Source organism: Arachis hypogaea, chromosome 6 (assembly GCF_003086295.3).
Source record: "Arachis hypogaea cultivar Tifrunner chromosome 6, arahy.Tifrunner.gnm2.J5K5, whole genome shotgun sequence".
Classification (NCBI taxonomy): domain Eukaryota; kingdom Viridiplantae; phylum Streptophyta; class Magnoliopsida; order Fabales; family Fabaceae; genus Arachis; species Arachis hypogaea.
In genome coordinates, this window is record NC_092041.1 from 88,678,059 (window position 1) to 88,706,039 (window position 27,981).

At 39.9% G+C, this 27,981-nt stretch overlaps 1 non-coding gene across 1 annotated transcript; it reads left to right on the forward strand.

Moving 5' to 3' along the window:
- Positions 1-8,388: 8,388 nt before the first annotated feature.
- LOC112700049 (small nucleolar RNA R71) lies at positions 8,389-8,496 on the forward strand. The gene has a single exon (XR_003152973.1). It is a non-coding gene; the product is annotated as a small nucleolar RNA R71 (small nucleolar RNA).
- Positions 8,497-27,981: the final 19,485 nt, after the last annotated feature.

Sequence of the window (27,981 nt, forward strand, 5' to 3'; positions counted from 1 at the left end):
CCCAACCCAGGCCTAACTCTCTGGAGAATGGCCTGGAAGTCGCGCAATCAGATCGGCGCGTACGCGGTATGTACGCGTCCGCGCGCAGTGAAAAAAATTGGGAGGCCCACGCGTGAGCGTGCAGTGCGCTATAGCGTGGGTTGGCAGATTAGGCATGGGCGCGTGCGCGTACGGTGCGCGCACGCGTTCATTAGATTGGGCCTGAGGCCTAGAGTGGGCTTGAGGCACGCCTAACTCTCGGGTTAGAGGCCTAGATTGGTGGCAGCACGTAAGGACGCGCGCGCGGCAAGTGCGCGTCCGCGTACATTGTCAAGTTCTGAAATGGCGCGTTGGCGCAATGCGTGCGCTCGCGCATATCGAGTTGGGCCTGGGGCCTAAAGCTAGCCTCGAATCGGCTCAACTCTCTGGGGTTTGGCTCAATCAATTGCAGCAGCAATTCGGCGCGGACGCGGCATGTGCGCGTCCCCGTGAATGTCCATGTTCTTAAAAACGGCGCGCACGCCCGTTGTGCGCGTCCGCGTGGGTCGTATTGGGCTCAAGGCATAATGTTTGCCCAGGGGAGGCCCAACTCTCGGGAGTGTGGCTCGTGGTGCATCCACACAGGGACGCATGCGCGTACATGGTGCGCACGCGTCCACCCCTTTTTTTTTTGAAGAACAAATTGCTGGGTGCTCCCCTTTTGTGTTCACAGCTCTTATTCACTCAACTATCATACAATTCACAAAAATGCAATTTTGATATTATTCATCTACTACTAAACACAACATGTATGTGACTAAGCTACAATTAAGTTGTACAAACAATTATGTATGAAACATCTACCTACAATGGTAACTCAAATCACTTATTAAGTAATTGTAAAAGATTGGAAAGAGTTTACCATGGTGGGGTGTCTCCCACCTAGCACTTTTAGTTTAAGTCCTTAAGTTGGACATTTGAAATGCTTGTTGTCATGGTGGCTTATGTTTGTATTCATCCTTGAATCTCCAAGGATCCATGCTCCTCAATTGGTTGACAGAATTTCCAACCATTTTTATTAAGCTTGGGCAGAGTTCTCCCCAAAATACGAGTTCCCATAATTGGTCTTCACATAGCGAACCGGGATCCCATATCTTATTTTCGCATCCATCCGTTATTTGAGTTCCATGATTTTGTCGGGTGGTTGGTTGACATAAATGTGGTGGACACACAGAATTCTCTTTACTCCACCAATGCTTCCTTCTAGATCCATACGAAACGATCCTTGTCCCAACATTATCCCTATACCTTGAGGCCTTGACCTTAATGAGCTTAACACCTACTTTCCAACCACTACACAACTCATCTCCACTTTTAATTCCACAAAGAGTTCTAAGTTGACCATCACTTTCAATCAAACCATATTCAAGTGAGAATTTAAAGCTTAGGGATAAGAGTTTTACCCACTTGAATGTTGTGTTGGATGGTGACTTGGGAAGGAAGGCTTCCCCACACTTAGACAATGCAAGATCTACCTCCTTGTGCTTCTCTTTGGTTGTTTCCACCTCTTCACAAGCTTCTTCAATTTCAACCTTTTCCCTTTTGTTACATGGCTTGGTGTTGACATTTTGTTTAATGGGAGGTGATTCAACTTTGGATAGGAATTCATCGATGAATGAATTCATCTCTTGATCAACCTCTTCGTATTCTTCAATCTCAATATACACCATGCCATTTTCGTTTTCCTTGGGAGGTTGTACACATTCTTCTATAACTTCAACTTCATGTCCAATGGGAGAGGATTCGATTGTAGAGAGGAATTTATCCATGATTGAATCCATCTCTTGATAAGCTTCTTCCAAGTCTTCAACGATGATATGCTTTGGAGGTTGCGCACCCTCCTCAACATCAATATCAAGCTTCTTGGGAAAGTGCTCCTTGATGCTACATTCCCATGGACTTTCAACATCCCCTAGATCTTCAACCACTTCTTCCCTTTCTTCAATGATCATAGGCTCCTGCAATTGTTCCAACACAAAATTTGACTCCTCCTTTTCCACCAGGTTTTCCAATTTCTCCTTCATACTTTGCTCTTCTTTTGACTTTTCACATGGAATCATGGAAGTACCTTGATGGTGCGCGAAATTGTGAACAATACTTTTCACAACTCTCATAATCCCCGGTCATGAACCCCAAAAACTTGGTGTTCAATACCATGGCATTACACAACTTCGCACAACTAACCAGCAAGTGCACTGGGTCGTCCAAGTAATAAACCTTACGCGAGTAAGGGTCGATCCCACGGAGATTGTTAGTATGAAGCAAGCTATGGTCATCTTGTAAATCTTAGTCAGGCAAACTCAAATGGATATGATGATGAACGAAATAAACATAAAGATAAAGATAGAGATACTTATGTAATTCATTGGTAGGAATTTCAGATAAGCGTATGAAGATGCTTGGTCCCTTCCGTCTCTCTGCTTTCCTACTGTCTTCATCCAATCCTTCTTACTCCTTTCCATGGCAAGCTTATGCAAGGGTTTTACCGTTGTCAGTGGCTACCTCCCATCCTCTCAGTGGAAATGTTCAACGCACCCTGTCACGGCACGGCTATCCATCTGTCGGTTCTCGATCAGGCCGGAATAGAATCCAGTGATTCTTTTGCGTCTGTCACTAACGCCCCGCCTGCTAGGAGTTTGAAGCACGTCACAGTCATTTAATCATTGAATCCTACTCAGAATACCACAGACAAGGTTAGACCTTCCGGATTCTCTTGAATGCCGCCATCAGTTCTAGCCTATACCACGAAGACTCTGATCTCACGGAATGGTTGGCTCGTTTGTCAGACGAGCACTCAGTTGTCAGGCGATCAACCATGCATCGTGCAATCAGGAATCCAAGAGATATTCACCCAATCGAAGGTAGAACGGAGGTGGTTGTCAGTCACACGTTCATAGGTGAGAATGATGATGAGTGTCACGGATCATCACATTCATCAAGTTGAAGAACAAGTGATATCTTAGAACAAGAACAAGCGGAATTGAATGGAAGAACAATAGTAATTGCATTAATACTCGAGGTACAGCAGAGCTCCACACCTTAATCTATGGTGTGTAGAAACTCCACCGTTGAAAATACATAAGAACAAGGTCTAGGCATGGCCGAATGGCCAGCCTCCCAATGAGGGTTCAATCATAAAAACATGATCAAAAGCTCCTTAATACAATAGTAAAAGGTCCTACTTATAGAAAACTAGTAGCCTAAGGTTTACAGAAATGAGTAAATGACATAAAAATCCACTTCCGGGCCCACTTGGTGTGTGCTTGGGCTGAGCAATGAAGCATTTTCGTGTAGAGACTCTTCTTGGAGTTAAACGCCAGCTTTAGTGCCAGTTTGGGCGTTTAACTCCCATTTGGGTGCCAGTTCCGGCGTTTAACGCTGGAAATCTTGAAGGTGACTTTGAACGCCAGTTTGGGCCATCAAATCTTGGGCAAAGTATGGACTATCATATATTGCTGGAAAGCCCAGGATGTCTACTTTCCAACGCCGTTGAGATCGCACCAATTGGGCTTCTGTAGCTCCAGAAAATCCACTTCGAGTGCAGGGAGGTCAGAATCCAACAGCATCTGCAGTCCTTTTTAGTCTCTGAATCAGATTTTTGCTCAGGTCCCTCAATTTCAGCCAGAAAATACCTGAAATCACAGAAAAACACACAAACTCATAGTAAAGTCCAGCAAAGTGAATTTTAACTAAAAACTAATAAAAATATACTAAAAACTAACTAGATCATACTAAAAACATACTAAAAACAATGCCAAAAAGCGTACAAATTATCTGCTCATCACAACACCAAACTTAAATTGTTGCTTGTCCTCAAGCAACTGAAAATCAAATAAGATAAAAAGAAGAGAATATGCAATGAATTCCAAAAACATCTATGTAGATCAGTATCAATTAGATGAGCGGGGCTTTTAGCTTTTTGCCTCTGAACAGTTTTGGCATCTCACTCTATCCTTTGAAATTCAGAATGATTGGCTTCTTTAGGAACTTAGAATCCAGATAGTGTTAATGATTCTCCTAGTAAGGTATGATGATTCTTGAACATAGCTACTTTTTGAGTCTTGGCCGTGGCCCAAAGCACTCTGTCTTCCAGTATTACCACCGGATACATACATGCCACAGACACATAATTGGGTGAACCTTTTCAGATTGTGACTCAGCTTTGCTAAAGTCCCCAACTAGAGGTGTCCAGGGTTCTTAAGCACACTCTTATTGCCTTGGATCACAACTTTATTTCTTTCTTTTCTTTCTTTTCTCTTTCTCTTTTTTTTTTCTTTTTTTTTATTGCTTTTTCTTGCTTCAAGAATCATTGTAATAATTTTTCAGATCCTCAGTAACATGTCTCCTTTTTCATCATTCTTTCAAGAGCCAACATTCATGAACCACAAATTCAAGACACATATGCACTGTTTAAGCATACATTCAGAAAACAAAAATATTGCCACCACATCAAAATAATTAAACTGTTATAAAATTCAAAATTCATGCAATTCTTTCCTTTTCAATTTAAGCACGTTTTTATTCAAGAAAGGTGATGGATTCATAGGACATTCATAACTTTAAGGCATAGACACTAAGACACTAATGATCACAAGACACAGATATAGATAAACATAAGCACTAAAATTCGAAAAACAGAAGAATAAAGAACAAGGAAATCAAGGAACGGGTCCACCTTAGTGATGGCGGCTCTTCCTTCCTCTTGAAGATCCTATGAAGTGCTTGAGCTCCTCAATGTCTCTTCCTTGTCTTTGTTGCTCCTCCCTCATGATTCTTTGGTCTTCTCTAATTTCATGAAGGATGATGGAGTGTTCTTGGTGCTCCACCCTTAGTTGTCCCATGTTGGAACTTAATTCTCCTAGGGAGGTGTTTAGTTGCTCCCAATAGTTTTGTGGAGGAAAGTGCATCCCTTGAGGCATCTCAGGGATCTCATGATGAGTGGGGTCTCTTGTGTGCTCCATCCTCTTCTTGGTGATGGGCTTGTCCTCATCAATAGGGATGTCTCCCTCTATGTCAACTCCAACTGAATAACAGAGGTGACAAATGAGATGAGGAAAGGCTAACCTTGCCAAGGTAGAGGACTTGTCCGCCACCTTATAGAGTTCTTGGGCTATAACCTCATGAACTTCTATTTCTTCTCCAATCATGATGCTATGGATCATGATAGCCCGGTCTATGGTAACTTCGGACTGATTGCTAGTGGGAATGATTGAGCGTTGTATAAACTCTAACCATCCTCTAGCCACGGGCTTGAGGTCATGCCTTCTCAATTGAACCGGCTTCCCTCTTGAATCTCTCTTCCATTGGGCGCCCTCTTCACATATGATCGTGAGGACTTGGTCCAACCTTTGATCAAAGTTGACCCTTCTAGTGTAAGGATGTTCATCTCCTTACATCATGGGCAAGTTGAACGCCACCCTCACACTTTCCGGACTAAAATCCAAGTATTTCCCCCGAACCATAGTAAGATAATTCTTTGGATTCGGGTTCACACTTTGATCATGGTTCTTAGTGATCCATGCATTGGCATAGAACTCTTGAACCATCAAGATTCTGACTTGTTGAATGGGGTTGGTAAGAACTTCCCAACCTCTTCTTCGGATCTCATGTCGGATCTCCGGATATTCACCCTTTTTGAGTGAAAAAGGGACCTCGGGGATCACCTTCTTCAAGGCCACAACTTCATAGAAGTGGTCTTGATGCACCCTTGAGATGAATCTTTCTATCTCCCATGACTCGGAGGTGGAAGCTTTTGCCTTCCCTTTCCTCTTTCTAGAGGTTTCTCCGGCCTTGGATGCCATAAATGGTTATGGAAAAACAAAAAGCAATGCTTTTACCACACCAAACTTAAAAGGTTTGCTCGTCCTCGAGCAAAAAAAGAAAGAAGAGAGTAGAAGAAGAAGAAATGAGGGGAAAGGGAATGGCTTTTGTTTTCGGCCAAGAGGGGGAGAAGTGGTGTGTATGTTGTGTGAAAATGAAGGAGTGAAGGAGGGTTTATATAGGAGAGGGGGATGGTAGGGTTCGGCCATTTGAGGGTGGGTTTGGGTGGGAAAGTGGTTTGAATTTGAATGGTGAGGTAGGTGGGGTTTTATGAAGGATGGATGTGAGTAGTGAAGAGAAAGATGGAATTTGATAGGTGAAGGGTTTTTTTTGGGGAAGAGGTGTTGAGGTGATTGGTGAATGGGTGAAGAAGAGAGAGAGTGGTGGGGTAGGTGGGGGTCCTGCGGGGTCCACAGATCCTGAGGTGTCAAGGAAAAGTCATCCCTGCACCAAATGGCAAGCAAAATCTCGATTTGTGCCAATTCTGGCGTTAAACGCCGGGCTGGTGCCCATTTCTGGCGTTTAACGCCAGCTTCTTGCCCCTTTCTGGCGTTTAACGCCAGTCTGGTGCCCCTTTCTGGCGTTAAACGCCCAGAATGGTGCCAGACTGGGCGTTAAACGCCCAACAGCTAACCTCACTGGCGTTTAAACGCCAGTAGGTGCGTCCTCCAAGGTGTGCTGTTTTTCTTCCTGTTTTTCATTCTGTTTTTGCTTTTTTCATTGATTTTGTGACTTCTCATGATCATCAACCTACAAAAAAGAGATAATAACAAAATAAAATAGATAAAATATAACATTGGGTTGCCTCCCAACAAGCGCTTCTTTAATGTCAGTAGCTTGACAGAGGACTCTCATGGAGCCTCACAGATATTCAGAGCCATGTTGGAACCTCCCAACACCAAACTTAGAGTTTGAATGTGGGGGTTCAACACCAAACTTAGAGTTTGGTTGTGGCCTCCCAACACCAAACTTAGAGTTTGACTGTGGGGGCTCTGTTTGTCTCTGATTTGAGAGAAGCTCTTCATGCTTCCTCTCCATGATGATAGAGGGATATCCTTGAGCCTTAAACATAAGGGATTCTTCATTCACTTGAATGATCAACTCTCCTCTATCAACATCAATCACAGCCTTTGCAGTGGCTAGGAAGGGTCTGCCAAGGATGATGGATTCATCTATGCACTTCCCAGTCTCTAGGACTATGAAATCAGTAGGGATGTAATGGTCTTCAACCTTAACCAGAACATCCTCTACAAGTCCATGGGCTTGTTTTCTTGAATTGTCTGCCATCTCTAGTGAGATTTTTGCAGCTTGCGCCTCAGAGATCCCTAACTTCTCCATTACAGAGAGAGGCATGAGGTTTACACTTGACCCTAAGTCACACAAGGCCTTCTTGAAGGTCATGGTGCCTATGGTACAAGGTATTGAAAACTTCCCAGGATCCTGTCTCTTTTGAGGCAGTTTCTGCCTAGACAAGCCATCCAGTTCTTTGGTGAGCAAAGGGGGTTCATCCTCCCAAGTCTCATTTCCAAATAACTTGTCATTTAGCTTCATGATTGCTCCAAAGTATTTAGCAACTTGCTCTTCAGTGACATACTCATCCTCTTCAGAGGAAGAATACTCATCAGAGCTCATGAATGGCAGAAGTAAGTCCAATGGAATCTCTATGGTCTCAGTTTGAACCTCAGATTCCCATGGTTCCTCATTGGGGAACTCATTGGAGGCCAGTGGACGCCCAGTGAGGTCTTCCTCAGTGGCGTTCACTGCCTCTCCTTCCTCCCAAAATTCGGCCATGTTGATGGCCTTGCACTCTCCTTTTGGATTTTCTTCTGTATTGCTTGGGAGAGTACTAGGAGGGAGTTCAGTAATTTTCTTGCTCAGCTGACCCACTTGTCCCTCCAAATTTCTGATGGAGGACCTTGTTTCAGTCATGAAACTTTGAGTGGTTTTGATTAGATCAGAGACCATGGTTGCTAAGTCAGAGGTATTCTGCTTAGAACTCTCTGTCTGTTGCTGAGAAGATGATGGAAAAGGCTTGCTATTGCTAAACCTGTTTCTTCCACCATTATTGTTATTGAAACCTTGTTGAGGTCTCTGTTGATCCTTCCATGAAAGATTTGGATGATTCCTCCATGAAGGATTGTAGGTGTTTCCATAGGGTTCTCCCATGTAATTCACCTCTTCTATTGAAGGGTTCTCAGGATCATAGGCTTCTTCCTCAGATGAAGCCTCCTTAGTACTGCTTGGTGCATTTTGCATTCCAGACAGACTTTGAGAAATCATATTGACTTGTTGGGTCAATATTTTGTTCTGAGCCAATATGGCATTCAGAGTGTCAATCTCAAGAACTCCTTTCTTCTGACTAGTCCCATTGTTCACAGGATTTCTTTCAGAAGTGTACATGAATTGGTTATTTGCAACCATTTCAATCAGCTCTTGAGCTTCAGTAGGCGTCTTCTTCAGATGAAGAGAGCCTCCAGCAGAGCTATCCAAGGACATCTTGGACAGTTCAGAGAGACCATCATAGAAAATTCCTATGATGCTCCATTCAGAAAGCATGTCAGAAGGACATTTTCTGATTAATTGTTTGTATCTTTCCCAAGCTTCATAGAGGGATTCTCCTTCCTTCTGTCTGAAGGTTTGGACTTCCACTCTAAGCTTACTCAATTTTTGAGGTGGAAAGAACTTTGCCAAGAAGGCATTGACTAGCTTTTCCCAAGAGTCCAGGCTTTCTTTAGGTTGTGAGTCCAACCATGTCCTAGCTCTGTCTCTTACAGCAAAAGGGAATAGCATAAGTCTATAGACCTCAGGGTCAACCCCATTAGTCTTGACAGTGTCACAGATTTGCAAGAACTCAGCTAAAAACTGATGAGGATCTTCCAGTGGAAGTCCATGGAACTTGCAATTCTGTTGCATTAGAGAAACTAATTGAGGCTTGAGCTCAAAGTTGTTTGCTCCAATGGCAGGGATAGAGATGCTTCTCCCATAGAAATCGGGAGTAGGTGCAGTAAAGTCACCCAGCACCTTCCTTGCATTGTTGGCATTGTTGTTTTCGGCTGCCATGTGTTCTTCTTCTTTGAAGAATTCGGTCAGGTCCTCTAAAGAGAGTTGTGCTTTGGCTTCTCTTAGTTTTCTCTTCAAGGTCCTTTCAGGTTCAGGATCAGCTTCAACAAGAATGCCTTTGTCTTTGCTCCTGCTCATATGAAAGAGAAGAGAACAAGAAAATGTGGAATCCTCTATGTCACAGTATAGAGATTCCTTGAAGTGTCAGAGGAAAAGAAAAGTAGAAGACAGAAATAGAAAATTCGAACTTATCAAAGAAGATGGAGTTCGAATTTTGCATTAAGGGATAGTGTTAGTCCATAAATAGAAGGATGTGAGAAGAAGGGAAGTGATTTTCGAAAATTAAGTAAAAGAAAATTTTGAAAACATTTTTGAAAAACATTACTTAATTTTCGAAAATGAAAGTGGGAAAGAAGTAAAGTGATTTTTGAAAAAGATTTTGAAATTAGAAATCAAAAAGATTTGATTGAAAATTATTTTGAAAAGGATGTGGTTAAGAAAATATGATTGGTTTTAAAAAGATGTGATTGAGAAGATATGATTTGAAAAACATTTTAAAAAGATTTGATTTTGAAAATTAAAAACTTGGTTAACAAGAAAAGATATGATTCTAACATTAAACCTTTCTCAACAGAAAAGGCAACATACTTGAAATGTTGAATCAAATCATTAATTGGTAGCAAGTATCTTTGAAAAAAGAAAGAAATTAAATTTGAAAGAGATTTGATTGAAAAGATATGATTTGAAAAAGATTTGATTTTGAAAAACTTTGAAAACTGAAAAAAAAATTGCATTGAAAAACAGAATCTTCCCCCTTGTGCCATCCTGGCGTTAAACGCCCAGAATGGTGCACATTCTGGCGTTTAACGCCCAAAACTATACCTTTTTGGGCGTTAAACGCCCAACCAGGTACCCTGGCTGGCGTTTAAACGCCAGTCTGTCCTTCTTCACTGGGCGTTTTGAACGCCCAGCTTTTTCTGTATAATTCCTCTGCTGTATGTTCTGAATCTTCAATTCTCTGTATAATTGACTTGAGAGGACACAAATTAAAATATTTTTGGATTTTTAATAATAAGGAAAAGTCAAAATGCAACAAGAATCAAATAACAATGCATGCAAGACACCAAACTTAGCAGTTTGTATACTACTGACACTAATGAGAATGCATATGAGACACACAAATACTCAAGTCAAGAGAATTTAAAGATTAGAGTAAGAAATCATCAAGAACTACTTGAAAATCCTTAAGACACATGAATGAATGCATGCAATTGACACCAAACTTAAGATGAGACACTAGACTCAAACAAGAAATTTTTGGATTTTATGATTTTTTTGATTTTTTTTTTGTGTTTTTCGAAAATTAAGTGGAAAAAGGTATCAAAGTTCTTAATGAGAATTCCAGGAATCATGCAATGTTAGTCTAAAACTTCAGTCTAAAGGAATTAGACATGGTCAGCCAAGCTTCAGCAGAACATTGCATTCAAGAGCTAAATTGATGAAGATCAATCAGCTTTGGTGATGATAAGAACATCACCTTGAAACACTAGAATTCATTCTTAAGAACTCTGAAGAAAAAAAAAATACCTAATCTAAGCAACAAGATGAACCGTCAGTTGTCCAAACTGAACAATCCCCGGCAACGGCGCCAAAAACTTGGTGCGCGAAATTGTGAACAATACTTTTCACAACTCTCATAATCCCCGGTCATGAACCCCAAAAACTTGGTGTTCAATACCATGGCATTACACAACTTCGCACAACTAACCAGCAAGTGCACTGGGTCGTCCAAGTAATAAACCTTACGCGAGTAAGGGTCGATCCCACGGAGATTGTTAGTATGAAGCAAGCTATGGTCATCTTGTAAATCTTAGTCAGGCAAACTCAAATGGATATGATAATGAACGAAATAAACATAAAGATAAAGATAGAGATACTTATGTAATTCATTGGTAGGAATTTCAGATAAGCGTATGAAGATGCTTGGTCCCTTCCGTCTCTCTGCTTTCCTACTGTCTTCATCCAATCCTTCTTACTCCTTTCCATGGCAAGCTTATGCAAGGGTTTCACCGTTGTCAGTGGCTACCTCCCATCCTTTCAGTGGAAATGTTCAACGCACCCTGTCACGGCACGGCTATCCATCTGTCGGTTCTCGATCAGGCCGGAATAGAATCCAGTGATTCTTTTGCGTCTGTCACTAACGCCCCGCCTGCTAGGAGTTTGAAGCACGTCACAGTCATTCAATCATTGAATCCTACTCAGAATACCACAGACAAGATTAGACCTTCCGGATTCTCTTGAATGCCGCCATCAGTTCTAGCCTATACCACGAAGACTCTGATCTCACGGAATGGTTGGCTCGTTTGTCAGACGAGCACTCGGTTGTCAGGCGATCAACCATGCATCGTGCAATCAGGAATCCAAGAGATATTCACCCAATCGAAGGTAGAACGGAGGTGGTTGTCAGTCACACGTTCATAGGTGAGAATGATGATGAGTGTCACGGATCATCACATTCATCAAGTTGAAGAACAAGTGATATCTTAGAACAAGAACAAGCGGAATTGAATGGAAGAACAATAGTAATTGCATTAATACTCGAGGTACAGCAGAGCTCCACACCTTAATCTATGGTGTGTAGAAACTCCACCGTTGAAAATACATAAGAACAAGGTCTAGGCATGGCCGAATGGCCAGCCTCCCAATGAGGGTTCAATCATAAAAACATGATCAAAAGCTCCTTAATACAATAGTAAAAGGTCCTACTTATAGAAAACTAGTAGCCTAAGGTTTACAGAAATGAGTAAATGACATAAAAATCCACTTCCGGGCCCACTTGGTGTGTGCTTGGGCTGAGCAATGAAGCATTTTCATGTAGAGACTCTTCTTGGAGTTAAACGCCAGCTTTAGTGCCAGTTTGGGCGTTTAACTCCCATTTGGGTGCCAGTTCCGGCGTTTAACGCTGGAAATCTTGAAGGTGACTTTGAACGCCAGTTTGGGCCATCAAATCTTGGGCAAAGTATGGACTATCATATATTGCTGGAAAGCCCAGGATGTCTACTTTCCAACGCCGTTGAGAGCGCACCAATTGGGCTTCTGTAGCTCCAGAAAATCCACTTCGAGTGCAGGGAGGTCAGAATCCAACAGCATCTGCAGTCCTTTTTAGTCTCTAAATCAGATTTTTGCTCAGGTCCCTCAATTTCAGCCAGAAAATACCTGAAATCACAGAAAAACACACAAACTCATAGTAAAGTCCAGAAAAGTGAATTTTAACTAAAAACTAATAAAAATATACTAAAAACTAACTAGATTATACTAAAAACATACTAAAAACAATGCCAAAAAGCGTACAAATTATCCGCTCATCACAACACCAAACTTAAATTGTTGCTTGTCCTCAAGAAACTGAAAATCAAATAAGATAAAAAGAAGAGAATATGCAATGAATTCCAAAAACATCTATGAAGATCAGTATTAATTAGATGAGCGGGGCTTTTAGCTTTTTGCCTCTGAACAGTTTTGGCATCTCACTCTATCCTTTGAAATTCAGAATGATTGGCTTCTTTAGGAACTCAGAATCCAGATAGTGTCATTGATTCTCCTAGTTAAGTATGATGATTCTTGAACACAGCTACTTATTGAGTCTTGGCCGTGGCCCAAAGCACTCTGTCTTCCAGTATTACCACCGGATACATACATGCCACAGACACATAATTGGGTGAATCTTTTCAGATTGTGACTCAGCTTTGCTAGAGTCCCCAATTAGAGGTGTCCAGGGTTCTTAAGCACACTCTTTTTGCCTTGGATCACAACTTTATTTCTTTTCTTTTTCTTTCTTTTTCTTTCTTTAGAGGTGTCCAGGGTTCTTAAGCACATCCTCATTGGAGCTCCCAATACCTACAACATAAGTAGAACCAAACTCATAGCCAAAGTGAGAATTCATGGTGGAAAGAGAAAATAAAATTCTACACTAGCAAATGAAGCAAAAAGCAAGATATTTACACTATTCACATATGTACAATAACCAATAACATAACACCATTGCAAATCCCCGGCAACGGCGCCATTTTGACGATTGGATTTTTGACGGTTTAGAATTTCACTAATGAAATCTCGTTGTAAAGTATAGTTTCTAAACCAAGCAATAATCCTTTCATACAAAAATTTGTTTGTCACAAGTACAAACCCCTAAAATTAATAAACCGAAGTATTTAAACCTCGGGTCGTTCTCCCTAGGATTTACAATAAAGTGTCTTATTATTGGTTGTGAGTTATATTTGGGGTTTTTAAGATTTTAGACAAGAAATATAAATGACAAAGAAAATAAACTAACAACTAATAAAGCTCTTGGCAAGATATGAGAACTAGAAGTCCTATCCTAGTTATCCTCCTCAATTGTGATAACAAATTATCCATTACTCCCACTTAGTTAACCTCTAACCATGGAGGAAAGTCAAGTGGATGAATCAATTTGATTTCTCAAGCCCTAATCAACTCCTAAAGGAAAGACTAGCTTTAGAGGTATTCAAATCAATTAGCAACTTCTAATTATCAATCAACAAAAGGATTAGATAACTCAAGAGTCACTAATTACTCAACCAAAGCCAAGAGGAACAAAAGCTACACTAAAATCCTACCAAGCATTTCATCAAACACTTGGAAGGCACAAAAGAAAAGCAAAGCAAATTGACAACAAGAAAAGAATCTAACAACAATTATTGAGAGAAGTTAACAACAACAATCAAAAGAAACACAATTATTATGAATTACCTTGAATTGAATTGAAAGAAAGTAGAAGGAACAATACTAGATCTACAACAAAGTATAAGAACAACATAAAGGAAATTACAATAAAAGAATAGAAGAACATGAATGTAGCAACAAAGAATTGAGATGTAGAAGTAGAAGAAGATGAATTAAAATCTAGATCTAAGAACTAATCCTAATCCTAATTCTAGAGAGAGGTGAGAGCTTCTCTCTCTAGAAACTACTTCTAAAACTAACTATCTATCTAATCTTTTTCTAATTAGTCTATGGGTGTGAATGTGTGAATGAATGTCCATCCCCCTTCAATCCTTGGCTCTTATATGCATTTTGGCGCCAAAGTTGGTTGCTGAAACCTTCCAAAATCGCCAGGCACGTGTTGCTTTAGTGAGGTCATGTGCCATCATCGGCGCGTGCGCGCATGGTACGCGTGCGCGTCCTTGGCCTGTTCCGCAATGTGCGCGCGAGCGCCTTGTGCGCGTGCGCGTGCTTGGCCGAGATCAACTCTTTGGCTTTTTGTGCTTCCCTCCACTTGTATGCTTCCTTTCTTGCTTCCTTTGATCCATGCCTAGCCTATTTCAACCTGAGATTACTAGCAAACACATCAAGGCATCTTGTGGAATCAAAGAGAAACTAGAATTCATCAAAATAAGGCTCAAAAAGCATGTTTTTACACTTAAGCACGAATATGGAAGAGATGACAAAACCATGCTAATTCATAGGCTAAATGTGACAAAAGGTTATCAAGACACTCTAAATTCAATACAAAACAAACCGTCAAATTGGGGTTTGTCAGAATCCTACTCGGAATACCACAGACAAGGTTAGACTTTCCGGATTCCCATGAATGCCGCCATCTATCTAGCTTATACCACGAAGATTCTGTTGGGGAATCTAAGAGATATGCGCCCGGCCTAAGGTAGAACGGAAGTGATTGTCAGTCACGCGCGTTCATAGGTGAGAATGATGATGAGTGTCACGGATCATCACATTCATCAAGTTGAAGTGCAACGTATATCTTGGAATAAGAATAAAAGAGAATTGAATAGAAAATAATAGTAATTGTATTGAAACTTGAGGTACAGCAGAGCTCCACACCCTTAATCTATGGTGTGCAGAAACTCCACCGTTGAAAATATATAAGTGAAAGGTTCAGGCATGGCCGAATGGCCAGCCCCCATGGTCTAAGGACTAGGCGTCCAGAGATGTGGTCAAAGACCGAATGGTCAAAAGACGTCTAATACAATAGTTAAATGTCCTATATATACTAGACTAGCTACTAGGGTTTACATGAGTAAGTAATTGATGCATAAATTCACTTCTGGGGCCCACTTGGTGTATGCTTGGGCTGAGCTTGATCTATCCACGAGCTGAGGCTTTTCTTGGAGTTGAACGTCGAGTTATAGCGTGTTTCTAGCGTTCAACTCCGGGTTGTGACGTGTTTCTGGCGTTTAACTCCAGACAGCAGCATGTACTTGGCGTTGAGCGCCATTTTACATCATCAATTCCCGAATAAAGTATGGACTATTATATATTGCTGGAAAGCTCGGGATGTCTACTTTCCAACGCCGTTGAGAGCGCGCCAATTGAAGTTCTATAGCTCCAGAAAATTCATTTTGAGTGCAGGGAGGTCAGATTCCAACAACATCAGCAGTCCTTTTGTCAGCCTTTTTCAGAGTTTTGCTCAAGTCCCACAATTTCAGCCAAAATTTACCTGAAATCACAGAAAAACACACAAAATCATAGTAAAGTCCAGAAATGTGAATTTAACATAAAAACTAATGAAAACATCCCTAAAAGTAGCTTGAACCTACTAAAAACTACCTAAAAACAATGCCAAAAAGCGTATAAATTATCCGCTCATCACATGGCAAGCTGTATGTAGGGCATCACCGTTGTCAATGGCTACATCCCATCCTCTCAGTAAAAATGGTCCTATGCTCTGTCACAGCACGGCTAATCATCTGTCGGTTCTCAATCAGGTTGGAATAGAATCCCTTGATTCTTTTGCGTCTGTCACTAACGCCCAGCCTTCAGGAGTTTGAAGCTCGTCACAGTCATTCAATACCAGAATCCTACTTGGAATACCACAGACAAGGTTAGACTTTCTAGATTCCTGGAATCCTACTCGAAATACCACAGACAAGGTTAGACTTTCCGGATTCCCATGAATGCCGCCATCTATCTAGCTTATACCACGAAGATTCTGTTGGGGAATCTAAGAGATATGCGCCCGGCCTAAAGTAGAATGGAAGTGGTTGTCAGTCACGCGCGTTCATAGGTGAGAATGATGATGAGTGTGATCATCACATTCATCAAGTTGAAGTGCAACGTATATCTTGGAATAAGAATAAAAGAGAATTGAATAGAAAATAATAGTAATTGTATTGAAACTTGAGGTACAGCAGAGCTCCACACCCTTAATCTATGGTGTGTAGAAACTCCACCATTGAAAATACATAAGTGAAAAGTCCAGGCATTGGCGAATGGCCAGCCCCTTGAATGATCAAAAGACCGAATGGTCAAAAGATGACTAATACACTAGTAAAAAGTCTTATTTATACTAAACTAGCTACTAGGGTTTACATGAGTAAGTAATTGATGCATAAATCCACTTCTGGGGCCCACTTGGTGTATGCTTGGGCTGAGCTTGATCTATCCACGAGCTGAGGCTTTTCTTGGAGTTGAACGCCGAGTTATAGCGTGTTTCTGGCGTTCAACTCCGGGTTGTGACGTGTTTCTGGCGTTTAACTCCAAACAGCAGCATGTACTTGGCATTGAGCGCCACTTTACGTTGTCAATTCCCGAATAAAGTATAGACTATTATATATTTCTGGAAAGCTTTGGATGTCTACTTTCCAACGCCGTTGAGAGTGCACCATTTGGAGTTCTGTAGCTCCAGAAAATCTATTTTGAGTGCAGGGAGGTCAGATTCCAACAGCATCAGCAGTCCTTTTGTCAGCCTTTTTCAGAATTTTGCTCAAGTCCCTCAATTTCAGCCAGAAATTACCTGAAATCACAGAAAAACACACAAACTCGTAGTAAAGTCCAGAAATGTGAATTTAACATAAAAACTAATGAAAACATCCCTAAAAGTAGCTTGAACTTACTAAAAGCTACCTAAAAACAATGCCAAAAAGCGTATAAATTATCCGCTCATCAGTTTTCTAGAGAGAGAAGCTCCCCCCCTCTCTTTAGAATTAGGGTTTCTTAGTTTAATTTCTTGTAATTTCTACTTTTAATTCCTAGTTTCATTTACTTTTCCTTGTCATTTATTTTTATTGCATCTTTGTCCTTTCCTTCTATTTGCTATTTTATTTCTCTTGTTCTTTTATGTTTATGACACTTTGTTATTTTAATTTACTGATAGTTTCAGTGGCTAAGAGAAGGGGGGGTTGAATCTTAGCCCCCTTTTTAAAGCTAACACTTGCTGACCTTCAGAGAAGACCTTTCTGTTTTTGCTCGTCACTGGACACGAGCAACTTTGTTTTGTCTCGTCCCTTGCTACGAGACTTTTCTTTTTGTCTCGTCACTTGGCACGAGATAATTCTGGTTTTTGCTCCTGTGTAGTAGAAAACAGAAATGGAGTAGAAAGGAGAAGAAGATTACACCAGATATATCCTGGTTCAGCTTCTAAGTGCAGTGCAGCCTACACCTCCATCACAAACATGATGGAATTTCACTATAATCAATATGATTACAACTTGTAAAGTGCTAACCCAACTTATAAGGGGATTCCCACAGAATCATGAAACACAAAACAGATGTACAAAGGAACTCTAAGACATCTATGGCTTTTTCTTTTAATTTTGCACTCTCTGCCTTTTTCCGCTCTATGGCTTTTTCATACAAACCTCACTGTTTGCCTTTTTCCATGAGACTCAAGACATGACAAAATTAAGAAAAATTACTAAACAGAATACATTGAAGGAGAAGAGAAAACTGTTAGCTCAGGTAGCTCTGAGAACTCTGTGCCTTGCACTCTCAAATTTTCTCCTTGCTTCAAACAGTGGTTGTTCCCCCTTTTTAAAGAAGAGGAAAGCCTCCACACTTGAAGCCAAAACCGAACCAACTTCTTCCTCCTTCAACAACAGAACCGGTTCGGCCACTTAGAGAGAGAAAAGATAATCATGTAAAACCCAACATGCAATTACCTCTAATCCTTTCTTGATCATCACCCTTCATCAATCCGAGCTCTCCGTCCTTGGCTTCCTCTTCAAGATGGATTTCTGGCCCTTGATGCTTCATGATGATGATGACTTCATCTGCTTCAATCTCTGCCTTCAACCATCACTTCGCCACTCTAGCTACTCCCTATGGTGGTTGAGCAGAATCAAAGACAAGCCATGCTTCAAGAATCTCCCTTGCTGGCCGAATCTTCATCTTCCTTTTCTGAGCATGAAGAGCTCGAGATTACCTCACCAAATCTAACCACATTTGGTGAAAATCTCAGCCACTACATATTTTACTTTTTCCTGCCATCATTAACTTGATGGTCTTGATGCATGCAACTCCTTCTTTTTCTTTGTTGATGAGCACGGCATCCATGGTTTACTGGACAAAGACCGAAGAAGAAGAAGAAAAGAGATGAGAGAGAATAGAGAAAAGGAATCTGAAGAAAAGCAATTCAAAGTGGTTAGACTAATTAATTGAAAGTAGCTTGCTTTTTCTTCCCTTAGAGTGGCGTGTAGTAATGATGCCATAAGTCAAATCAATCTCCTCTCACTTGCTTATGTTCCCAATGCTTAAATTAATTTTGAAATCCTTGTAGTGGAATCCATTGGAAGCAAATAAGGCTTTGTTTTTCTTTTGCTTCATGGATTCGGACAAAGCATGAGGAATTTTCATCTCAAGTGGAATTGGGCTTAGTTGTAACAGAAATTAAATCATGCCCACTTTGTAACATTTGCTTTCCTGATGAAATTTTATTTCGGATCAAGCATAGGAAGCTCTCATCAAAAAATTAACCATGGGCTTGGTTGTAACATTGAGCTTGGCCCATCAATATAAAATTTCAACCACGTAGTGTAAAACATGCAACAAGGCTGGTTATCGGGCTTAAGCCAGAAATTCATTTTTCGGCCCAATATAAAATCTTCACAACAAAATTATTAATTAAGCAAATATGAATTAAGATCAAATTAATAATTTTGTAATTAAATATTTTAATAATGTTTGTTCATCATCAAAATTAAATAAGAGTTTTCCAAACTCATCAATCTCCCCCTTGATGACAAACATTATTAAAATTGAAATGGAAAGAAATTTAGAGATTGAGTAAGGAATACTCCCTTTGAATTTGAATTTCTCCCCCTTTCTAAATGTCACATGGCTCCCCCTTAATGTATGCTATTTTACCAAGGGAAGCACTAACCTGTAACATTTGAATCAAGCTTAAAGTAACAATGTTATTTAGCATATTCATACATGATGCTAAATGCTTGATTTATGAGCAGTTTTAATTGATAATCAAAACTCATTTGATATCATAAACTGATTTACTGCTCAACCAAAAAAAAAATCCAAATATTTTTCAAACATTTCCCTGTTTAGGATATCAGAGCAAAACAACATGATGAAAAATATTTGAAGAACAAAACAAGGCAGTTTTGATATTTTACACAATTTAGAGGAACTGCCAAAAATAAATTTTCAATCCAACAAGTTTATCAATGATGAATCAACAGCCAGGCATCAAAATAAATCCAGCATCATTATAAACCAAATGCCAAATAAACTAATCATGATGAACCAAAAAACAAATGCAGTTCAAACAGTAATGACCATAGTAAAACAAATGCAATAACAACATGCATTATTTGAACAAGGGTGATCATGAATTTTCAATTTGAAAATTTCATCCCCTGTTCCCCTATTTTTCAGCCCCTGTTTCATTCCAATTTCAATTTTGGAACCTAAATTTCCTCCCCCTTTTGTCATCATGGGGGCACCTGCACAAAACATGATCATCATAGCAAAATATTCAAGATAGAGTAGCAAAAGTATATCAAGTATCCTAGAGATTATCCTAGAGCAGTGAGTATCAAGTCATGCTCATACAAAAAATAGATTGAGCCTAATAGAACCAATATCAAACAGAATAAAAAACAGTCACTAATCATCAGAGAAATTAATATCTTCTTTCTCAGCGTCTCCTTCACTATCATCTCCCAAGTCTTCTTTAAAATGTTCCATCATTAGAGTGACCCTTTCTTTGCAATTTTTCCAAGCTTTCTCACTCTCATAAGCTTGCTTGCGGGCCTCTTTGTGGAATCGAAACATCATGTCTGCCATGTTCGAAAATTCTCCCAAAATCTGTTTGATGGACTGGATTGTTTTGGAAGATTCTGGCCTGCCTTCATAGTCACTTTCCGATGCAGCAGATTTTCGCCCTTTGGTTTCCTTAGTCGCTCCTCCTCCTCTGATTGAAGACACCTTGTTTTCTACAGTCTCATTTAACAAATCAAATTTAAAGTACTCAAAAATTCTAGTTAAAAACATACCATAAGGCAAGTTAGCCTTTCTGGTGCTTCTAACAGAATCCCACATGTGCCTAATCATAATATAACCAAAGGAGATAGGGGTAGAAGTAACCAAAGCAAATAATATGAGACAATCAGAAAATGTTACTCGGTTGTGGGAGCCGCTTTGGGCAGTCAAAATATGAGTGATGATTCGGTGAAGCAGGGAATTGACTGGTCCTAGAGCTTTGTGGGTTGGAATGGTGCCATGCAATCCAGAAAGATTCTTGCAAATGTGCTGGAGAACAGTTTTGTGTGAAACGCCAACTTGTGTGTCCCATTTCTCTACCATATATGCTCGCGGTCCTTCATCCTTGAAGCCCAGGGCCGCTCCAATTGTCTCAGCATCAAGGGCTATTTGAACCCTTTTGACATAGGAATGAAGGGTGCCGTCAATAAGTCGCATATTAGCATAAAACTCTCGAACAAGACCTGGGTAGATTGGTTTCTTGATGAGGAGCAAAGGCTTCCAGTTGAGGAGTTCAAACAGAGAGGAGATGTTGGTGCTCTTGAGATTTTCGAGGCTAACAAGATAGGTAGTGCACAAATGACGCTTCTCCATAACCTCTTTGTGAAACTCAAAAGATGTACAGGAGTTAAATCTGCTTGGATCAAAATGAGAGTGAGTCTTGCCATACTTGTCTCTAAATTCCATGGATTCCAAGTTTGGAGGTTCAGTCGTGTCATTGAGTGCAAACCCCTGATTCTTCTGTGAGCTTTTTCCAGGGATAGTCTTCTTCGGTGATGAGGGTGGAGGTGAAGGAGTGGGAGAAGTATGAGATTCTTGCTCTTCTTCTTCAACTACAGGTTTCTTGTTCTTGCCTCGGCCTGAACTTTTATGGGCAATCACCTTCTTTCTCATGGTGGTTGTTTGTTTGGACGGTGGTGAAAGAGAAGATGATGAGGTTGAATGAATGTGGATATGAGTGTGGGTTTGAGGCGTTGATGGTTTTTGAGAAAGAAGAATTCTTTCACTCTTTCTTGGCGCGGTTTTCTTTTTCATGGTGATGGAGGAATGAAATATGAAAGGTTGGGGTTGATAACCGAGTTGAGTGGGAGAGAAGCAAGGTGGATGACGCATTAAATGAGGCTTGGAGAGAGAAAATAGTGGAAATAATGATCATTAGTGGGCGGTTAATGACCATTATGGGGTGGTTATTACCCAAAAAGATGATTTCCCTTTTCACTTTTGAAATCTAAATCTGAAAAGTTGTTGCCTTAAATCAAGGGATTAGATGGAGAGAGGGATTTGATTTGACAATAACCACTTCCAAGAAGATATAATGACACAAGGAAGAAGATTCTTATTTGCATAGAGAGATAACTAACAAAACTGTTATGGTGGGGTCATGGAATTTTGGTGGGGCCCATAAAAATTTGAATTCTGCGTTGCCTCCCCCTTAATCATAGCTCTTCCATTATGCCATTATTTTCATCTCGTCCAAACCTACGAGCAAAACAGAACAGAGTCACACATTCACAAATTTTCAATGAAACTTAAATCAAACATCCCCAAACTTTTTCTCAAGGTACAGAATCTGTCTTCACAGAGAGGTTTTGTAAAAATATCAGCAATTTGGTCTTCAAATTTTACAAATTGAATATCAATAGTACCCTTTTGCACATGTTCCCTAATAAAATGATATTTTATCTCAATGTGCTTAGTTCTTGAGTGCAGAACATGATTTTTTGAAATGTTTATAGCACTCATACTATCACAAAATAAGGGTATACTATTGATTTTTAATTTGTAATCTTCCAATTGTGTTTTTAACCAAATTAATTGTGAGCAACATGCAGATGCGGAAACATATTCGGCTTCAGCAGTGGATAGAGCCACTGTGGCTTGTTTCTTGCTTGACCACATGTTGAGTGAGCTTCCAAGGAAGCAACACATGCCGGAGGTGCTCCTCCTATCCACTCGATCTCCCGCATAATCTGCATCACAAAAACCTACTGCACAAAAGTCATCAGATTTAGGATACCATAATCTATAATTACAAGTTCCCTTAATGTATCTAATGATGCGTTTAACAGCCGTAAGGTGGGATTCTTTTGGATGTGATTGAAACCTTGAACATACACCCACACTTTGGACTATATCCGGTCTAGAGGAGGTAAGGTACATAAGTGAACCTATCATTCCTCTATACCTTGTTTCATCCACATCTTGGCCATCATCATCCTTTTCAAGTTTAGTATTGGGATGCATAAGAGTGCCCATTGATTTGGAATTTTCTAGGCCAAATTTTTTGATAAGTTCTTTTGCATACTTTCCTTGGTGAATAAAAATACCACTAGGAGTTTGCTTAATTTGGAGGCCAAGAAAGAAAGTAAGCTCTCCCATTAAACTCATCTCAAACTCACTAGTCATGAGTTTTCCAAACTCTTCACACAAGGAAACATTGGCCGAACCAAATACAATGTCATCAACATAAACTTGAACAAGAAGGATATCATCATTAGATGCTTTAATGAATAAAGTAGTGTCGGTGGTTCCCCTTTGAAAATGATTTTCCAACAAGAAGGCACTAAGCCTTTCATACCAAGCTCTTGGAGCTTGTCTAAGACCATAAAGAGCCTTAGTTAATTTAAAAACATGATTTGGAAATTCTTTATGTTCAAAACCGGGGGGTTGAGCCACATACACTTCCCTATCAATAAAACTATTAAGGAAGGCACACTTAACATCCATTTGAAACATTTTGAAACCCTTATGGGCAGCATATGCAAGAAGCAACCTAATTGCTTCCATTCTAGCTACCGGAGCAAAAGACTCATCAAAATCAATACCCTCTTCTTGATCGTAACCTTGGGCTACTAATCTAGCCTTGTTACGAACAACTTGTCCATCCTCACCAAGTTTATTTTTAAACACCCACTTAGTACCCGTTACCTTCTTACCATCCGGATGAGGTACTAGTGTCCAAACCTCATTTTTGTCAAATTGAGCAAGCTCCTCTTGCATGGCCTTGACCCATGATGGATCTTCAAGAGCTTGTTTGACATTGTTGGGCTCCATTTGTGACAAGAGAGAAAAGTTGCTAGGTTCGGTTTGCCTTTTGGTGGAGGATCTTGTTGTTACTCCTTGAGAGGGATCACCAATAATGAAGTCATTAGGATAACCCCTCATGGACTTCCATTCTCTAGGCTTTCGGACAGGTGTAGGGCTTTGATGAGCTTCTGGTGGTCTCACTGTTTCAGTTGCTCGTGCCTGCTCAGGAGACAAATTGGAAAAGTCTCCTTCAATCTGACGAGACAAAACTGGACTGGCAGATTCTTCATTTTGGACAGATTTGGGATTTTCTTTGCTTGTTCCAGCCACTTCTCCATCTGAATCATTATCTATCACAGTACTGGGAATTAAGTTAGAATCACAAAAAGTAACATGTATGGATTACTCTATAGTCCTATGTTTTTTGAGATAAATTCTATAAGCCTTGCTTGTGGTGGAATATCCAACAAACATTCCTTCATAGGATTTTGGATCAAACTTTCCAATATTTTCTTTATTATTAAGCACAAAACATTTGCATCCAAAAACATGAAAGTACTTAAGATTTGGAGGGGTTCCTTTCCATAGCTCATAAGGGGTTTTCTTTAACCCTTTTCTAATAATTGTTCTATTCAAAATATAACATGCTGTGTTCACAGCTTCAGCCCACAAAAATTTAGGAATCTCATTCTCACATAGCATAGCCCTAGTCATCTCTTGAAGGCTTCGATTCCTTCTCTCAACCACCCCATTTTGTTGGGGAGTTCTAGGACATGAAAAGTTATGAGAAATTCCTAAATCATCACAAAATTTTTCAAAATCTTGATTTTCAAATTCCTTTCCATGATCACTTCTCAAATGGGCAATTTTTAAATCCTTTTCATTTTGAATTTTCTTGCAAAGAGTGGAGAAGGCATGAAAGGCATCATTCTTATGAGCAAGGAAAAGTACCCAACCAAATCTAGAGTAATCATCTACCACTACAAGACCATAGTGTTTATCTCCTAAACTTTGAGTTCGAGTAGGACCAAAAAGATCAATATACAATATTTCTAATGGCCTTTTGGTTGAGATTCCATCTTTTGATTTAAAAGAGGATTTTACTTGCTTGCCCAATTGACATGCATCACAAGTAAGATCCTTATCATACTTGATGTTGGGAATTCCTCTAACCAAATTCTTTTTAACTAGCTTAGAAATTTGGTACATGCTAGCATGTCCCAACTTTCTATGCCAAAGCCATTTTTCAGATTCAAAAAATGTAAAACATGTTACATATTGTTCCTTTAAATCCTCAAGAGTTAATCCATACACATTGTTGCATCTCTTGGCTTCAAATAAAATATCCCCAGTTTTCTCACAAACAACCAAACAAACAAACTTCTTAAAAATAACATCAAAACCTAAATCACACAATTGACTAACACTAAGTAAGTTATGTTTCAAACCATTTACAAGAAGCACATCATTTATACAAGATGAAAAATTTTTACCAACTTTCCCAACAGCCACTATTTTTCCTTTTGCATCATCTCCAAAAGTGACAAGCCCTCCATCATATTCATCAAGCTTTATGAAGAAGGTTGTCTTTCCGGTCATATGCCTAGAGCATCCGCTGTCCATATACCACATATTTTCTTTCTTCTTGGAAGCTAGGCATACCTACAAAATAAGCTCAAGTGACCTTAGGTATCCAAATTTTCTTGGATCCTTTCACGTTAAACCATCTCTTATGTCCCAAATCATTGTAATAAAAAACAACCTTGTAAACTTTATCACCTATCATTCTTTCACCAAAGAAACATTGAACTGGAAAATGACCACTTCGGTTACATAGTCTACAAAATCTTGGAGTTGCTGTTTTGTTAAAGTAAGTTGGGTCTTGATACTTTACATCATTTGAAGATCAAGCAATGTTTTCAAAATGTGATTTTTCAGATTTATAAAATCCCAACCCAGCTTTATCATAAAGAGGTTTTTGACTAGCTAAGATTTGATTCAAATTTTCAGAACTTTGGGTGAACTTAGCTAAGTCTTCCTTAAGTCTTTTAACCTCTTTGAGCAACTCTTTATTTTTCTTAAAACAATTCACATATGCAAGGACATAATGGTCACTTTCACAGCTTCTAACTTGGGCTTTTAACTGCTTATTCTCTTCCACAAGATCACAAGCAGTTTCGGCCTCTCTTAGTTTTTCTTTGAGAAAATCATTTTCAGCTTTAAGAATGAAATTTTGTTGTTCAAGATCTTGATTCTCAGTTAGAAAACATCTTATTTTTTCAGAAAGGTGATCTATCATAAGATGAAGGTCTTCAGTGTCAGGGTTTTGAAATGATACCTGATCTACCTCATTTGCCATGAGACAAGGCTGTGACTTGGTCTCGGTTTCTTCATCATCATCATCATCTGAGTCATTCTCCAAGTCTTCCCATGTGGCCATCAGTCCCTTCCTCTTCATTCTTTTCGGCTTCTCCTCCTTTTTCAACTTGGGACAATCAGATCTGAAGTGACCCATTTCCTTGCAGTTGTAACAAGTTACTTTGCTAAGGTCTTTCTTCATCTTCCTTGAGCTGCTGCCTTTGCCTTTGAGCTTCACCATTTTCCTGAATTTTTTTGCAAACAACACAAACTCATTTTCAGAAGAGTTATCACTGGATTCATCATCCAGAGGGTTAGTCATAGAAGAAAAAGCAATTCCTTTTTTTTGAATCTTTTTTCAAATAGGTGTTTTCAAAGGCTAGAAGATTTCCTCTCAAATCATCAAGTGTCATGGAATCTAAGCTGCTGCTCTCAGAAATAATTAAAGATTTTGTTTCCCACTCTTTTGTGAGACATCTCAACACTCTTCTCACTAGCACAGATTCAGAATGTGTAATTCCCAGAGCATCTAAGCCAACAACGATGGAGTTGAACTGTTCAAACAGTTCATTAATGGACTCTCCTTCCTTCATTGCAAACATTTCATATTCCCTGTTCAACATGTCTGTCCGAGTCTTCTTTACAATGGTGGTTCCTTCATGAGTGATTTGCAACTTGTCCCAGATTTCCTTTGCTGTTGTGCATCGTGATACTCGTCGGTACTCCTCAAAGCTGATGGCACAGTTGAGCAGATTTATTGCCTTGGCATTTAACTCCACCTTCTTCCTATCTTCCTCGGTCCAGCTTGCTTCTGGTTTAAGAGTGACTACTCCTTCAGCACTTGTGGTAGATGGGAATTGAGGACCTTCTAGGATGATCTTCCATAGTCTGTAATCTACTGCTTGTACAAATATCTTCATCCTCTCCTTCCAATAGGTATAATTTTTCCCATTGAAAAGGGGATGTCTGTTGCTTGATTGACCTTCAGCCAGATTGTAAGACACCACATTTGCGCCACTATTTTCTGCCATGAGGATCTTTACTCCAAGCTGCAAAGCTTGATCTCTTTGAGACCAAGCTCTGATACCAATTGATAGTTTCAGTGGCTAAGAGAAGGGGGGTTGAATCTTAGCCCCCTTTTAAAAGCTAACACTTGCTGACCTTCAGAGAAGACCTTTCTGTTTTTGCTCGTCACTGGACACGAGCAACTTTGTTTTGTCTCGTCCCTTGCCACGAGACTTTTCTTTTTGTCTCGTCACTTGGCACGAGATAATTCTAGTTTTTGCTCCTGTGTAGTAGAAAACAGAAATGGAGTAGAAAGGAGAAGAAGATTACACCAGATATATCCTGGTTCAGCTGCTAAGTGCAGTGCAGCCTACATCCAGTCTCCATCACAAACATGATGGAATTTCACTATAATCAATATGATTACAACTTGTAAAGTGCTAACCCAACTTACAAGGGGATTCCCACAGAATCATGAAACACAACACAGATGTACAAAGGAACTCTAAGACATCTATGGCTTTTTCTTTTAATTTTGCACTCTCTGCCTTTTTCCGCTCTATGGCTTTTTCATACAAATCTCACTATTTGCCTTTTTCCATGAGACTCAAGACATGACAAAATTAAACAGAAAAATTACTAAACAGAATACATTGAAGGAGAAGAGAAAACTGTTAGCTCAGGTAGCTCTGAGAACTCTGTGCCTTGCACTCTCAAATTTTCTCCTTGCTTCAAACAGTGGTTGTTCCCCCTTTTTAAAGAAGAGGAAAGCCTCCACACTTGAAGCCAAAACCGAACCAACTTCTTCCTCCTTCAACAACAGAACCGGTTCGGCCACTTAGAGAGAGAAAAGATAACCATGTAAAACCCAACATGCAATTACCTCTAATCCTTTCTTGATCATCACCCTTCATCAATTCGAGCTCTCCATCCTTGGCTTCCTCTCCAAGATGGATTTCTGGCCCTTGATGCTTCATGATGATGATGACTTCATCTGCTTCAATCTCTGCCTTCAACCATCACTTCGCCACTCTAGCTACTCCCTGTGGTGGTTGAGCAGAATCAAAGACAAGCCATGCTTCAAGAATCTCCCTTGCTGGCCGAATCTTCATCTTCCTTTTCTGAGCATGAAGAGCTCGAGATTACCTCACCAAATCTAACCACATTTGGTGAAAATCTCAGCCACTACATATTTTACTTTTTCCTGCCATCATTAACTTGATGGTCTTGATGCATGCAACTCTTTCTTTTTCTTTGTTGATGAGCACGGCGTCCATGGTTTACTGGACAAAGACCGAAGAAGAAGAAGAAAAGAGATGAGAGAGAAGAGAGAAAAGGAATCTGAAGAAAAGCAATTCAAAGTGGTTAGACTAATTAATTGAAAGTAGCTTACTTTTTCTTCCCTTAGAGTGGCGTGTAGTAATGATGCCATAAGTCAAA